At 48.0% G+C, this 16,701-nt stretch overlaps 1 protein-coding gene across 8 annotated transcripts in view; it reads right to left on the reverse strand.

Annotated features, from left to right (window-relative positions):
• Positions 1 to 16,701, reverse strand: part of LOC119181217 (DNA excision repair protein ERCC-6) — a 794,400-nt gene that overhangs the window by 642,456 nt on the left and 135,243 nt on the right. The window lies entirely within an intron of this gene.

The following is a 16,701-nucleotide window of genomic DNA, read 5'->3' on the forward strand; positions in this document are numbered from 1 at the left end:
GCGCATGTGAATGTTACCGATTGCTTTGGAGAAGGCAGTCCAACGAGCCATTCGACGTGCCACGTTTAAAGGGCAATGTCAAAATTGTTACTTTTTGATGGCCAGTAGCTTACTTAGTCTGTGATTAAACTGTTACTTAAAAATAGGCGACGTACAAACGCATGAGTAACTGAACAAAATGCGCAGTGTCCCGTAACTGGCGCTAATAGCCCCTTCCAAATATCAATAAACTTTTTGGCACGGCACCAGTGCACGGCGGCAAAAGTGGCTTAAAGGGGCACTGACACCAAATTTTGCGGCCGAGATAGCCTGTAGGGTTGATTCGCAGGAACATTCACACATCATCTGCAAAATATCAACAGCGAATATAGCTGGGAAGGTATTTTAAAGGAATTTTGAAGTTTGTGCGAGCCCTGGACTTTATCGTGCCATTGACACCATCGAAGGAGACCCCTAGGTGACCCCCTACTTCCCTCACGTCCCCATGTGGCAGTCAACAAAGCAAGTTATGATGACATCATAGCCGCCATTTTTTCTTTGCCGCATTTGTTACCGCAGTCTATATTTCTTGGCGGCTGGTTGCGAGTGCGTGGCCATGACGCAGGCTTAGAAATTTTTGTGTTTGGTGATATTGCAGCCCTGTTTCCTACTCGAATGTAATTTCTGATGCGTACTGTGCAGAAGTATGTCACAGTTCTGTGTGCTGACGTGGTCAAAAGCTGCACACGCTAGGTGGCGACAGTTGCACCCAGTTTTTGGAGCTCTCTTGAACCAAAACTGAAACTGGTCCGTAAAAGGGGGCCTGTAAATAATTATCTGTCGCCTGCTGCAGCAAACAATGTGTCGTGTCATGACTAACAGGCTCCCAGCAACACCTTGCAGCAGAAAAACACGACGCCAAAGTTTTTGCGTCAGTACCCCTTTAACAAGCAGCATTCTCTGCACAGGTTAGACCAGAGTCAAGAAATTTTCTAACCGCTAATCAAAGACATGGGCAAGTTTTCGCCGACGACTTGTCTGCCAATGCGTTCTGCTGGTGTTTTCAGTTTGTCATCATGTTACACTACGACGACATGCTGTCTTGTGAGGCGGCGGCGGCAACTAGTGTGACCACGAGGTCTCATGACATTGTCTCATGACATTGTCAACGGGCAACTCGTCAGGTGATAGTCTGCATCTGCCTCGTGTCTTCGTCGGGGTGGTGTCAGTGTCACGTCGCTCTAGTGTAAACGTGCCTTTACACCAGCGTTTTATAGAGTTTCGTGAGATCGGATGCTAGCCTTGCTTCGTAAAACATTCGAATATGTTGCTATCGCATTCATTTCTTCGCCCTTTTGGCAAAACTGCGACTTTTTTTTCTTTCACCGTAGAATTGGGTGCCGCTTCGGCACAGTTGCGAAGCGCGTTCGGCTAGGTAAAGTAATAACAGCGCACGACTGCTGGCCCGGCAACAGTATCTAATATTAATCGCCAGGACTGTGGCCGGACGATGCAACTCCAAGACAAAAAATTTCTTTCATGTGCCACTGATAAGGTAATCAACGTTGTCACTGGCAATGCCGGCGTTTGCAACACATCGAGCTTATACGTGCGAGGAAAACGCGGCACACTTTTTCAGTTTTAGTTCCTAACAAGCCGTCTCCGCATTTTCAGGCTAAGAAATTTATATTTCGCGCGAAACGTTTGTGGCTACAGCAATGCATTCTCGTCTTGAAGTTCCATTGTCCTGCCGATAGGTATTCGCTGCAGTCAGCAGACCGATGGGCGCGCAGCATTGTTACTCTATCTGGTCGATTGCGTCTCACGAGCGTAGGGAGGGTGCCTAGAATATTTTAGGTATATTCTAAGCACCGACGTGGCCTGCATTTCTCGCCGAAATTAGCGCACCTGAAAAAATTTTGAGCCTGGCTGGGCATTTTGGTGCAGCGTGACGCTAGCTGAGCAAATTTCACGATTCTGGTGCAACTTGGCGCAACAATTGGGAGTTGTATAAAACTGGCGCAATCGGCGCAGCTGTTGCACCCCTGCAATACAGAACCTTGTGGAACTCCCGATGTCACATCAACATACTCAGAGCTTTTGCCGTATAAAACGACACATTGTCCGCGCTCGCACAGATAATTTTCCATCCATCTAAGGACAGCAAGACCTATGTTTAGTAATTTAAGTTTGTAGCAAGGAAGTAAATGTGTTACCGCGTCGAATGCCTTACAAAAATCCAAGAAAATACAGACAGTTTGTGCCCCTGAATCAATATCGGATACCAGATCATGATGGAATTCAACCAGTTGTGCGGTGCATGAGAACCATTTACCGAACCCGTGTCAAACATTTGTTAATATATTGTTTTCAATTAGGTGTCTCATTACTGCAGAACCTTGCACACTATAGCCTTCTGTGGCTTTCCCTTCATTGCCACAGAAAGTTGTGCCCGAGTATAGTAACCTTTTTACTCAGTGTAATGTAAAATAGAGTTACTTCTGTTTTTATAAAAAATTTCCTACAGCAACACGTGTTGAATAAATTCATGTTACACAGTACCATTTTTTGAGCTTTCTTCTTTACCATATCTTCTCCACCTTTCCCCTCACAGTTTAGAGAAGATGTCCCTCACAAAAATATTTTCCCCACAGAAGACCGTGTTCCGACATTCACTTGTAAACAACATGTCCTAAAGCAGTCACGTTGCTAGTGAACAGCTTAGAGAGTTCACGTTCCTTTTTTTTGAGGGGGGGGGGGGGAGGGATCCCTTTGGTCACTTGAGTGTCTACCTGTGGTTCTTGGTTTGTATCTTCATCCGAGGCTCCGAGCTAATCGTTTTTGACATGGGGCTAGAAAATGGCAGTGTCAAATGGCTGATAGCTTGAAGTGGCAGAAGTTCTGATTTTCAAAGATGTGCTCCTAAAATACAGGTAGCCTCCTCAGCGTACACTGGCAACAGTTGCTGTTATGACAAATGGACCACGCTTCCAGAAATCTCCCCCTTCTCATTCCAATAGTGAAATTCCAGGGTGAATTGAATCGAATAGCGAACACTATTCGAAATTTCAAATATTTGCAGACCCCCACAAAGTTGACATTCAATAGAAAATCACAATTATCAGTGAAAGTCGTCTCGTGCCCTAATCAGCCATTCACAGATTTCAACAAGACCTCACGCAGCAAAGAGTAATAAAAACCACCAAGGCTCCTCTCCTCTGAGAGATACTGACCTAGTGCACGTGAAGAATGTCTGAAAAGTTCGCAGAGGCTAAGCAGTTCTGCGAGTCACCAGGCACGCTGAATTGCGCAGTTCAAGACAGTAAGTGGACGCTGGAACGCGCAGTTTTGTGCCACCATAGGAATGAAGAGATGCATCTAATGATGAAGGCATCCATAATAGCAGTAGCACATGCGTGTCATTCATCAATTGATTTAAAAAGGAGAAATTAAGTGTCCAAATAGTTATCTCTCACATAGACGCATGCCCCATTGAGCATGTGGATGGGCATGCGCAGATAAGTTATTGTGTCTTTTTTTTTATCTTTTCCATCGTTACGCACCTTTGGAGTCAGCATTTGTGGTGTCTCGAACTCACTCTAGTGTCTGTATTTGCATGCCCTGTCTTTTAGAATCATATTTTACCATCCGCAGACAAACGGACTGACGGAGCGCCTCAATAGGACCCTCACAGACATGATCAGCATGTACGTTGACACGGAACATAAAAACTGGGATCAGATATTGCCGTACGTGATCTTTGCTTATAACACCGCTCGACAAGAAACCACTAGAATGACACCGTTCAGTCTGATCTATGGTCGCGAAGTCACGACAACATTGGACGCCATGTTGCCACATGAGTGTGACGACATCCATGTAGATGCCGAAGAATTCACTCAGCGTGCCGAAGAAGCCAGACAGCTCGCGCGCGTGCGCATCTGTCATCAGCAGCATCAAGATGCACAACGCTACGACACCCGACACAAGTTTGTTAGCTACTCACCAGGCGACAAAGTGTGGGTCTGGATTCCGATACGTCGACGCAGACTGTCTCAGAAACTGCTAAGACGGTACTTTGGTCCATACAGCGTCACGCGACGCTTGAACGACGTGAACTACGAAGTCGTTCCCGACACTAATTGTAGTTCTAAGCGCCAAAAGCGTTTGCCCAAAGTCGTGCACGTCATGCGTATGAAACCGTATTTATCGAGTTAATTAGCTCCCGGTTACCGTTTTCGTACGACCACTTCATACGCCTGGTAGAGCACCTGAGTTGCGCATCGGGACGATGCTTCTTTCGGAGGGAGGCAAATGTCACGTGCTTTCTCAAGAAAGACGATGACAGTTGTGCATGTGCCACGAAGGACTACGAAATGGACGAAGAAGAAGAACTCGCTTGCGCGTTCTAATTAAAAAGATCGACCTGCTTCCGGTGTCTCAGTCTCTACGGCAAGACCTCTGTTTTGACGTCGTGACAATATGATAGTCTCGTACAAAAGTGGACGTCCTTGGTTGAGCGGGGTGTCGTGAGCTGCTCGAACTTTCGCAGGGTCTGGTTGTACGCCCACACCGTCAACAAGATGGCAGAGTACGCAGATTTGGCGTTGTCCAAAGAGACATTTCGACGAGTTAAATTCTTCTGTAGACTTAGGATCGGGCTACAGGCGAATTCCCATGCATCCTGAAGATAAAGAAAAGACAGCCTTTGTAACCCCTGACGGCCTCTTTGAATTCAACGTGATGCCATTTGGACTGTGCAACACGCCGGCGATGTTCGAGCGATTTATGGACACTGTTCTTCGTGTCTTGAAGTGGAGCATTTGCATGTGCTATCTCGACGACGTCGTCATCTTTGGCCGCACCTTCAGCAAACACAATTCACGTCTGAATACTGTACTGACTTGCATAAGAAACGCTGGCCTTGTTCTTAACTCAAATAAATGCCACTTCGGAGACCGACAATCCCTTGTTCTCGGACACCTAGTCGATCAGGAGGGCATCCGTCCAGATCCCCAGAAGACAGCAGCCGTTGAAACATTCAATGTGCCGCGCTCTGTGAAGTATCTCTGCAGTTTTGGGGGGCTTTGCTCCTATTTTCGCCGCTTTATACCTAAATTTGCTGATGTTGCGTATCCGCTGACATGTTTGCTACGGAAGAATACTCCCTTCGAGTGGATTCCGGAGTGCGACTCCTCTTTTCGTCAACTGAAGTTCCTCCTGACGTCGGGGCTTGTTCTTCAACACTTCAACCCATCAGCTCCAACCGAACTGCACACAGATGCCAGCGGCATAGGAATTGGTGCCGTCCTAGTTCAACTCTATGATAACCGCGAGCATGTGATTGCATACGCAAGTCGCTCCTTGAGTAGGCCCGAGCAGAATTACACTGTCACAGAACAAGAATGCCTTGCGGTAGTATTTGCGATTCAACGGTTTCGGTCTTACCTATATGGACGCCCTTTTACAGTCGTCACCGACCACCACTCATTGTGCTGGCTCGTCAACCTTCGGGATCCTTGCGGCCGTCTAGCGCGCTGGGTACTTCGGCTCCAAGAGTATAACTTCATAGTCTCATACAAAAGTGGTCGAAGACACGCCGATGCAGATTGCCTTCCGCGCATGCCACTGAGCACTACAGAGTGTGACGCCGATGACCTCGATCACCTCGTAGCTTCTGTGTCACCAAAGTTTCCCGACCTCAGTACTTTCAAAGATGAACAGCGAAAGGACACCAGGCTATCATCGCTTTGCAAGGCTCCTACGGCATGCCATTTCTGTGTACGCAACGGACTCCTATATAAGAAGAACTTTTCCAGCACTGGCGCACGTTTCCTCCTGGTAGTGCCAGAAAGCCTTCGGACAGCGTTTTTAGGTGCTATGAACGACGATCCTACGTCCGGACATTTAGGTTCTGCGCGGACGCTTTACCGTGCTAAGGAACGCTTTTATTGGCTAGGAATGCGACAGTCAGTCGAGGCGTATGTGGCCAGCTGCACACAGTGTCAACGCCACAAACGCCCATCTACTGCTCCGGCTGGTCTTCTACAGCCCTTGCCACCTCCAAGCACACCTTTCCAACAGGTGGGCATTGACCTCGTGGGCCCTTTTCCAAAGTCGGCTAAGGGCAATCGCTGGATAATTGTATGTGTCGATTACCTCACGCACTACAGCGAGACGGCGGCCATACCAACCGCAACTGCCAGCGACGTCTCTGTGTTCCTGCTGCAGCACGTTATCCTCCGACAAGGCCCACCTCACGTGATCATCAGTGATCGTGGGCGACAATTTACGGCAGATACAGTAGAAGAGCTGCTTCGTTTGAGTGAGTCCCGCCTTCGTCACTCGTCGCCATACCATCCGCAAACAAATGGGCTCACGGAGCGCACCAACCGAACAATAAACATGCTCTCTATGTATGTGGCATCCAACCACAAGAATTGGGATGACGTGCTACCATTTATAACGTACGCCTTCAACACCGCTAAGCACGAGACAACAGGCTATAGCCCCTTTTTCTTGATGTACGCACGACCGCCACGACACACACTCGACACAGTTTTGCCATTCTCGGCGCACGAGAACCTCTCAGTCACCGAAATCCTCTGCCTTGCAGAAGAGGCGCGTCGTATTGCTTGTCTACGCACTTTGGCATCACAGAAAAAAAAATCGAAGGTACGCTATGACGTCCGTCACCGTCCTATAACTTACTATCCAGGCGACTTAGTGTGGCTGTGAACTCCGGTACGAAGACGCGGGTTATGCCAAAAGTTCTTGGCCACATACGACGGACCATTTGTCGTTCTCGACAAAATCACGGAAGTCACATACACAATAGCTCGCCTCACGAAAAGTGGTAGAAGAGCCGCTAAAACCCAAGCAGTCCATGTCGCTCGACTGAAGTTGTACACACCAAGGTGAATCAGTTACCTCGCCCGGCGGGCTTCGTCTGCGAGGGGAGGAATGTTACGCATGCCTGGGAAGAAAACAAAGATGGGTGAGCATGCTGGCTGCCCCAAGCTGGAGGAAAAAAGAGGACAACGACACTGCGATCATCAACCTGTTGGCCGCTCCGGCACTTCTCTTCGCGACCAAAATAAACGGCCCCCTTCAGTCGTATACGTCCTGGTCCTCCTTGTGCGTAACAATATCAACAAAGGGGTTATATGATGTTTGACCAGTATTGCTTTGTTTGCATAGAAAATTATGCACATATTTCTCGAATTGTCAGCTTATTATATTGCTTTGCTTAGATTAATGTACAGTACTTATGGACTGAAAACAGACAGGCCAAGTAACACTAACACTTTTGTTGCCACCATCTTCAGTTCAGATACTATTGTTACAGGGAAGAACGTATACGCGAAGAATATATTTGAAAGCAAATGCGTACAACGCTGCAGCAGTCCGTGCACATTCACCTCAGCACTTCGCCGTCGTCATTCTCAGGTATTTCTCAGCCCGTGATATTGCCCACCGGCAGCAGAAGCACCATACCGGTTCGATCAATCCTCAAGGCGCCAGTAGTATGGTTTAAGTCGGGAGATATGCACTATATCGGTCGGGACTGAAGCTATTGCTGACGTGGTACGGAATGGAGCAATCTGATAGCTCACGCTGGCGACCTTGAGTATGACGCTGTAAGGGCCAACGTAACGGGACACGAGTTTTTCACAGAGACCGACACGTGATGGTATCCACATCAAAATAAGCGACCCCCGAAATTACTGTACGTCACGGTGCCGGCGATCGTAAGCACTCTTTTGGTTAAGCTGATTGATTGATGATTGATATGTGGGGTTTAACGTCCCAAAACCACCATATGATTATGAGGGACGCCGCAGAGAAGATCTCCAGAAGTTTCGACTACCTGGGGTTTTTTAACGTGGGCCCAAATCTGAGCACACGGGCCTACAGCATTTCTGCCTCCATAGAAAGTGCAGCCACCGCAGCCGGGATTTGGTCCCGCGACCTGCGGGTCAGCAGCCGAGTACCTTAGCCATTAGACCACCGCGGCTGGGCTTTTGGATAAGCTGCAAGGCACATAAACGATGCCGGGCAACTTCGTGGGCGATGTCAGCACGGGGCCGGGCATCACCAGCATAGGCAGTCGATGAGGTGGCGTCAGGTTGGAGTATGGTGTCCATGGGTAAAAACACGTCACAACCAAACAGTAGGTAAAAAGGAGTAAATCCAGCTGTATCATGACGTGAAGAATTGTATGCGAAGATAACGGTAAGTAAGTGGATGTCCCAATCTTCTTTGTGATCCTGGGAGATGTACATCGCTAACATATTTGTCAGGGTTCGGTTGAGGTGTTCAGTGAGGCCGTCGGTTTGTGGGTGGTATGCTGTAGTGAACTTGTGGTGGGTAGAACAGGATCACAGAAGCTTGTCGACTACTTTAGATAGAAAACAGCGGCCGCGGTCGGTGATCAACTGACGACGAGCCCCATGACGCAGAATAATGTCATGAAAAATGAAATCGGCTTTATCAGTAGCGCGACTGGTGGGGAGGGCTCGTGTAACAGCATACTGCGTTGCATAGTCAATTGCGATGGCAATCCACTTATTACCGGTGGCTGATGCGGGAAAAGGTCCTAGAAGATCGAGGCCGAGTTGAAAAAAATGGCTCATCTGGTATTTCTATGCACTGGAGGGTACCAGCAGGCCCCAGCGTAGGTGTCTTGCCGCACGCCGCAACAAACTGTCGCACAGAACAGTAGACGCCAGGTCAAAATAATCGTCGGCAAACACGGTCATACGTGCGTGACACCCCTAGGTTCCCAGCGGTGGGTGCATCGTGAAGCTGGGCCAAAACGTCTGAGCGGAGATGCGCAGGAACAACGAGAAAAAGCTCAGAAACATCAGGCCGGGCGTTGTAGCGGTACAAGAAGTCGTCGTGAAGGCAAACATCTGTAAGGAGTGGTCAGGAAGGGGAGATTGCAGACCACTGATAATAGGATGCAAGAAGAAGTCGCGACGTAGTTTAGTAGCTATGTTGGTGAAGGCTGTAATTGAGAGAACGAGGGCTTCTAGTCCATCTTCTGTCATTTCAGGGGAATCGACTCGCTAACGGGACAAACAGTCGGCATCTTTGTGAAGTTGTTCGGATTTATAGGATACAAAAAAAGTGTACTCTTGTAAGCACAGCGCCCAGCGACCAAGGTGTTCCGTAGGGTCCGTGAGTGAGGAGAGCCAGCAAAGCACATGGTGGTCCGTAATAACCAAGAATTGTCTGCCATACAGGTACAGTCGGAATTTCCCAATGACCCAAACAAGAGCTCAGCACTCGCATTCTGTTATCGAATAACTTTGATCCGAGCGCAACAACAGTCGGGTTACGTACACGACGACACGGTGCATACCTTGTTGCTGTTTCGCCAGCACTGCGCCTAGGCCGTGGTCACTGGCATCGGTACGAAGCTCCGTCGCAGCAGATGGGTCGAAAAGTGCTAGAACTGGTGGATTGGTGAGAGTGTCAGTGAACGACGAGAAGGGGTTTGCTTCCTGTTGGCCCCAGGTGAATGCGACATCCGTTTTGAGGGGGCAGGTTAGAGGGCGGGCTATTTCACTGAAATTCTCGACAAAACGACGAAAGTAGGAGCACAATCCCAGAAAGCTTCGGACGTCCTTGGTTGAGCGGGGTGTCACGAGCTGCTCGAACTTTCACAGGGTCTAGTTGTACGCCCACACCGTCAACAAGATGGCAGAGTACGCACATTTGGCGTCGTTTAAAGACACATTTGGACGAGTTAAATTGCAGGTTGGTACGTCAGAAAACATCAAGCACTGTGGACAGACGGGTAAGATAGTTTTGGAAAGTAGTCGAAAAAACGATAACATCGTCAAGATGGCAGAGGCAGATGGTCCACTTCATGCCTCGAAAGAGAGTTTCTCATGCACTCAAAAGTCACAGGGGCATTACATAATCCAAAAGACATCATTTTGAACTGATAAAGTCCATCAGGAGTCACAAAAGCCGTCTTCTATTTGCCTTTCTGGTCCACAGTGATCTGCCAGTAGCCTGAGCGAAGGTCTACTGAAAAAAAAATATTTGTCACGTGTAAGCAATCGAGTGCATCATCTATGCGCTGAAGAGAATAGACATCTTTCTTGGTAATATGGTTGATATGGCAGTAGTCAACACAGAATCTCCAGCAGTTGTCCTTCTTTTTAACAAGTACAACGGGTGAGGACCAGGGACTAGATGAGGGTTCGATTACGTCCTTATGAAGCATTTTATCCACTTCCCACTATGTAATAGCACGCTCCGGGGCTGACACACGGTAGGACCGTCGGCGAATGGGTCGAGCGTCACAAATATCGATGCAATGGGTTACTGCGGATTTCTGGCCCAAATTACGGTCACCGAAGTCAAAGATGTCCTGATAAGAAACGAGAATGCGACGGAGAGCAGAGACTTCTTCAAAGATGAGCTTGTCGGATATCATTGGCATGAAAAGGTCGGAACAGGAACGTGATGAGGGTGACGTTGATGAAAAATTGGGTGGCGCATCAGTGGTTAGGGCGGAAACTGTGTGGTCGACCAGTGGTGTCAGACATGCAAGTGACATGCCGCGAGGAATAACTTGCGCCGAGAAGCCCAAATTGAGGATGGGAAATGAAGTTCGGTTGTCCTTAGCAGTAACCACCGTGTTGAAGAGCGCGACATTACGCGTCATGAGGCGCTATGCAGGATCGGCCGAGTTAGCCAAACTCGGGATCTTCCTGAGCCCTGGCGACAAACCCTTATGAACGAGCCAACAGTACGAAAGAGTAAAATCCACCCCTCAGCACGCTGCGTTTTCTTGGTTACGATGAAACCAGTCATCGCGTCAAAGACGGTCGACCAAGTTGGGCAGTGTTTTCAAACCAGAGACATCTTCTTTCATTTGTTTGTCGTTCCACTGAGCGCAAAAGTGCACCCTATCATGACTGAGGACTGGCAGTGCAAGAGACGCCCATCAGCTGAGCTCTCTCAAGTGGTGCTCGCCGAAGAGAATGTTGTCTGCGTTTCACAAGTGAGGGAACACTCCCAAGTGCACTGCAACGAACGCGCACCAGCGTGCCAGTGACACGCAGTTCGCGTCGCACACGCAGTTCGCGTTTCAGATGCGCGTGCACAGACAGAGGGGGATAAAAAGCGTGTTGCATGTGCACAGGGGTGCTCTCTCTTTGTGGCCGTGTAGCGTTCACTGCATCAAATGCTTAACAGTCACACTGGCACCATCACAGTTACGAGTTGAACTCTGGCCTTCTTAGAATCAACGAGTTTGTATCCCCTCAGAATCAACGAGTTTGTATCCGAGTTCACGCGTCTATCAGTTTGATTGACAGACACCCGCAGTGAATATCGAGTCTGCCCACCACTTTTGCTCTTGCAGAGGAGCAATGCTTACGCCTTAACGCCAGCGAGCGCACGGTTCATCTACCAGCTTTATCATGCAGACTATGCTTACACGCACGCAGAAATAAAGGTTATGTCCTACCGCGAGTCCTTGCGGTGCTGTCACTGCCACTGCCCATACGTCGTAACGCGAGCCGCTGTTAACGTTCACGACCCGCCCCCAGAAAATTCGGAATAGCAAGCACTGATCGCGGCCCGCAAGGCCTGCAAAGTGCTGTGTGTAGCTTCCATGCACTTGGGTTTGCGGTCAGGGCGAAAGTCCTATACACTTTTCATAGGGGGAGCAAACGCTATTCTAAAACACATAAGGCGCCCGCAACTATGATGATGATGATGATGTTTGTTGTTTTATGGCGCAAGGGCCGTTTCACGGCCAAAGAGCGCCAGTTCATCTTGCTAAAAAAAATGGACAATGATTGTGATAAGCGGCTGTATAAGGGCCATAAAATTCCTCGCGGTAAGGCGGGTAAAAACATACAAGTAATAAAATCATGACCATGCCGTGAAAGGTGTGTGTGGTGTGAATAGATGACAAAAGTTGGTGATAATAAAAGACGATGGTGGATATGTATGGCATTAGCACAAGTGCCTCACTCGTTCATACCCTTGCGTCCAAGGGCCGTGAGGCAAGTGCTTTCTTGTGTAACCACCGCAGCAAAAACCTCTCTGGAGAGGTCATGCTACGGGATGCCTGGGTATATGATATGGAAACTATGAATTTCTTTAAAAAACGCTAACAATGATTTGTGACTAAAAAGCGGTTCCCTACTGACGAACATTGCAGAGTGTAAAGGTATATGTTGTCGGTAGGGTAATGGAAAGTGTTGTTCTCTTACAGTGTCCAATTGTTTGCACTCAATTAAAATGTGAAGGACTGTCAATGGTTCACCACATCTGTCACACAATGGTGGATCGCCACCAGACAAAAGGTGTGTGTGTGTCATACATGTGTGTCCTATCCTGAGTCTCGTTAGTATTACCTCTGTATGACGCGATTTCGATACGGGCAGCCAATGACCAAGGTGTGGCTTAATAACGTGTAGTTTGTTTTGTGTATGTGTATCCCACTTGCTCTGCCAGTATACTCTGAGGTTTCGTTTGAGAGACGGCTTAAGATCGAGGGCCGGGACTGATATAGGTGTAGGGGCAGTGTTTTTGTGGGCGGATGCAGCGAGCTGATCCGCCCTCACGTTGCCTTGAATCTCGCGGTGCCCTGGCACCCAGCACACTACAACATGTTGTTTGAGTGTGTAGAGTGTGCACAAAATGGAGTAAAGTGAGATGAGGACCGGGTTTTTTTGTTTTTTAAGACTGTGCAGAGCCGTTACCACACTGAGGGAGTCTGTATAAATTACTGCTTTTTGTATGTGTAATTGTTTGATGTGTTTAGCTGCCACAAGTATCGCGTAAGCTTCCGCTGTGAAGATACTTGTGCCTAGATGTAGAGGGCCAGCATCCGAGAAGTATGGGCCGACAACAGCGTAGGACACAGAGGAGTTGGACTTGGAGGCATCTGTAAAGAACTCAGGACGTGTGTATTTGTGTTGAAGTTCCAGGAAGTATGTTTGGATATGGGCAATAGGCGCATGTTTTGTAACTTCAAGAAAGGACACATCACAGTCTATAGTCTGCCATCGCCACGGTGGCAGATATGCTACAGGAGCCATTAAACTATGTTCAAGTGAGACTCCAGTTTCCTCAGCTAGACTTTTCAGGCGAACTGAGAAGGGCTGCCTCATCGAAGGCCTGTTTTGAAACAGAATGGAGCTCGACAAATCATTAATAGTGGAGTATGAGGGGTGCTTCTTATCTGCTTTCACCTTAAGGAAATAAACAAAGGACATGTAAGTTCTCTGAAGATGAAGCGACCACTCATTTGACTCAACATAAAGGCTTTCTACGGGGCTGGTGCGAAAAGCACCCGTAGAAAGGCGGATGCCCAAATGGTGCACGGGGTCCAGCATCTTCAAAGCACTTTGAGTCGCACTCTGATAAACAATGGCCCCATAATCTAAGCGGGTGCGAATGAGGCTTCGATACAGAGTCATGAGACATTGCCTGTCACTACCCCACGTAGTACGTGACAATACTTTTAAAACATTCATGGCTTTTAAACATTTTGTTTTTAGATACTTGATGTGCGGTACGAAGGTCAACTTGTTGTCCAAGATTAATCCTAAGAATTTATGCTCCGCATTGACAGACAGACGTTGACCGTTCAATTCAATGTCAGGTTCTGAGTGCATGCCTCTCTTTCGGGAGAACAAGACACACGTGCTCTTTTGTGGGTTCAGTCGGAATCCGTTTTCCTCTGCCCATTTGGAGACCTTGTTTAAACCTAACTGAACCTGTCGCTCGCACATTACCAGGTTGCAAGATCTAAAGCCAAGCTGGACGTCGTCGACATATGTACAATAAAACATATTGCGAGGGATGGACAAGTGCAAGGAATTCATCTTGATGAGAAAAAGTGTGCAGCTAAGTACACCACCTTGTGGCACGCCTGTTTCCTGGACGAATGTTTGGGAAAGAGCCGTGCCCACTCGGACACGGAATGTCCGGTTTGACAGGTAACTTTCGATTATGTGAAACATTCTTCCGCGCACGCCAAGGTGGGACAGGTCTCTTAGAATTCCAAAACGCCATGTAGTATCATAAGCCTTTTCGATATCGAGGAACACAGAGAGAAAATATTGTTTATGGACGAAGGCGTCCCTGATCTGTGCCTCGATACGAACAAGGTGGTCTGTGGTGGATCTACTTTCTCGAAACCCGCACTGAAATGGGTCGAGCAAATTGTTTGTTTCAAGAAAATGTACAAGTCTGCAGTTTATCATTTTTTCGAAGATTTTGCACAAGCAGCTTGTGAGTGCAATAGGCCTATAACTCGAAGGTAAAGAAGGGTCCTTGCCCTCTTTCAAAATGGGAATTATAATAGCCTCTTTCCAGGAGTTAGGGATAGTGCCAGAAAACCAGATAGCATTGTACAAACAAAGTAAGGTTTTTCGTGTTTCGATCGGTAGGTTTTTTAACATTTCATATACGACACGGTCAGAACCTGGGGCAGAAGTACTGCAGGAGTTTAGAGACATTCGCAGCTCAGCTAGACTGAACGCTTGATTATATGCCTCGTATCTAGTGCATTTGTGTTCGAGTTTCTGCTTTTCTATTCTTGTTCTGTATTTTTGGAAAGTGTCAGTATAGTGGGACGAGCTGGATACCCGTTCAAAATGTGCCCCGAGTAAGTTTGCCTGATCTTCCAAGGTATCACCTTGAGTGTTTACGAGTGGAAGTGTGTGTACTTGTTTCCCTGCTATCCTACCGACCATGTTCCAGACTTTGGCCTCTTGTGTGTAAGAATTGATCCCTGACAAAAACTTCTGCCAGCTTTCTCTTCTGGCCTGCCGACGCGTTCTCCTGCCTTGAGACTTTATTTTCTTGAAGGTTTCAAGATTTTCGGCTGTCGGTGAGTTCCGAAGCAGCCTCCAAGCTCTGTTTTGCCGTTTGCGCGCGTTTCGGCATTCAGAGTTCCACCATGGCACACATCGTTTTCCAGGGTGTCCATTTGTTTGTGGGATGCATTTTGTTGCAGCATCAATCAAAAACGCTGTGAAGTATTTCACAGCAACATCAATGTTCAAAGTACAGATGTCATTCCAACCTAGACAAGCGATAGTATGAAACTGTTTCCAGTCGGCTCTGTTTATGAGCCACTTGGGAACACATGGTGGACACTCAGTTACTGTCGTTGTGCTCAAAACTACGGGGAAGTGGTCACTTCCGTACAAATTACTGACAACTTTCCACTGGAGTAGAGGCACAAGAGATGGAGATACTATGCTCAGGTCTATGGAGGAGTAGGTGTTATTAGCGAGGTTATAATAGGTTGGTTCTTTTCGATTCAGCAGACACGCGCTCGACGAGAGAAGGAACTGTTCGATCAGTCGACCTCGCGCGTCATACCGAGAATCACCCCATAGCCTGCTATGCGCATTGAAGTCTCCAAGGAGAACATAGGGCTCCGGAAGTTCATCAATTAAAGAGTATAAATCACGTTTTTGCAGCTGATAGCTAGGAGGAATGTAAATACTGCAGATTGTGACCAGTTTATTGAAAAGAACCGCTCGAACAGCCACTGCCTCAAGGAATGTTTGGAGTTGTAAGTGTGCGCATGCAATTCCTTGATTTACTATGATGGCAACACCTCCGGATGATGTCATGGCATCATCTCGGTCCTTTCGAAAAATAACGTATTTACGAAGAAAACTTGTGTGTTTTGAATTTAGGTGTGTTTCTTGTACACACAGCACTTTTGGGGAGTGTTCGTGTAGGAGTTCTTGGATGTCGTCAAGGTTTCTGAGGAGGCCCCTGACGTTCCATTGTATAATTTGAGTGTTCATGGTGAATGTAAAATAATGCTGTGTGTACGAAAAGCGAGTGGCTGTTTAGACGGGGAGTTTGAGTTCACTTAACAGGGCCGTCATCAGGCCCTGTTATTTGCTTTTTTGTTTTCTTGGCGCGCTCCAAGGAGCCACGCCGCTCTTTCTGCACCAAGGGTGCCGATGTATCCATTGCCTCCTCGGAGGCACTGGATGCTCGCACATGCGGGCTGTTAGTTCGAATTTTGGGCCTCGCCTGGTGAGGGGAGGCCTTGAGACCCGAAGACTCTGGAGTCTCCGGTCTCTGTTTGGGAGTAGGTGGTGTAGCCTGGGCTACAGCCGCCTTGGGGGCAGGTGCCACAACCGCCGGCTCGGAATGCGCGGGCCGGAGGGGTGGCGAGGGCTGGTGCGGCGGTGCCCCCTGACGCGCCGCATCAGCGTATGTAGGTCCATAGAATGGAGCGACTCTTCGCCGTGCTTCCTTAAATGTAATATTCTCCTTTACCTTCAACGTAATTATTTCTTTTTCTTTTTTCCAGTATGTGCAGGAGCGTGAATATGCGGCATGGTTTCCTTCGCAGTTTACACAGTGTGGCGGTTGTTTGCAGTTCTCAGACACGTGGCCTAGGACTCCACATTGCGCACAAGTCTGGCGACCACGACAGGTTTTAGAGCCATGGCCATACCTCTGGCATTGGAAGCAACGACGAGGGTTTGGTATGTACGGCCTGATATATAGATGTCTTTGTGTACCCTGTTTGAATTGATTCCGGTAGTTTACTGGATGCAAATGTAAGTATTAAGTGTTTCGTCGGTGTTTCTTTATTGTCTCTTCTGATGATGATTCTCTGTACATTAGTGACATTTTGGCTCTTCCACCCCTCCAAAAGTTCAGTCTCAGTCAAGTCAAGTAAGTCCATGTCGGATACCACTC

This window comes from Rhipicephalus microplus, unplaced genomic scaffold, assembly GCF_043290135.1.
Source record: "Rhipicephalus microplus isolate Deutch F79 unplaced genomic scaffold, USDA_Rmic scaffold_14, whole genome shotgun sequence".
Taxonomy (NCBI): Eukaryota; Metazoa; Arthropoda; class Arachnida; order Ixodida; family Ixodidae; genus Rhipicephalus; species Rhipicephalus microplus.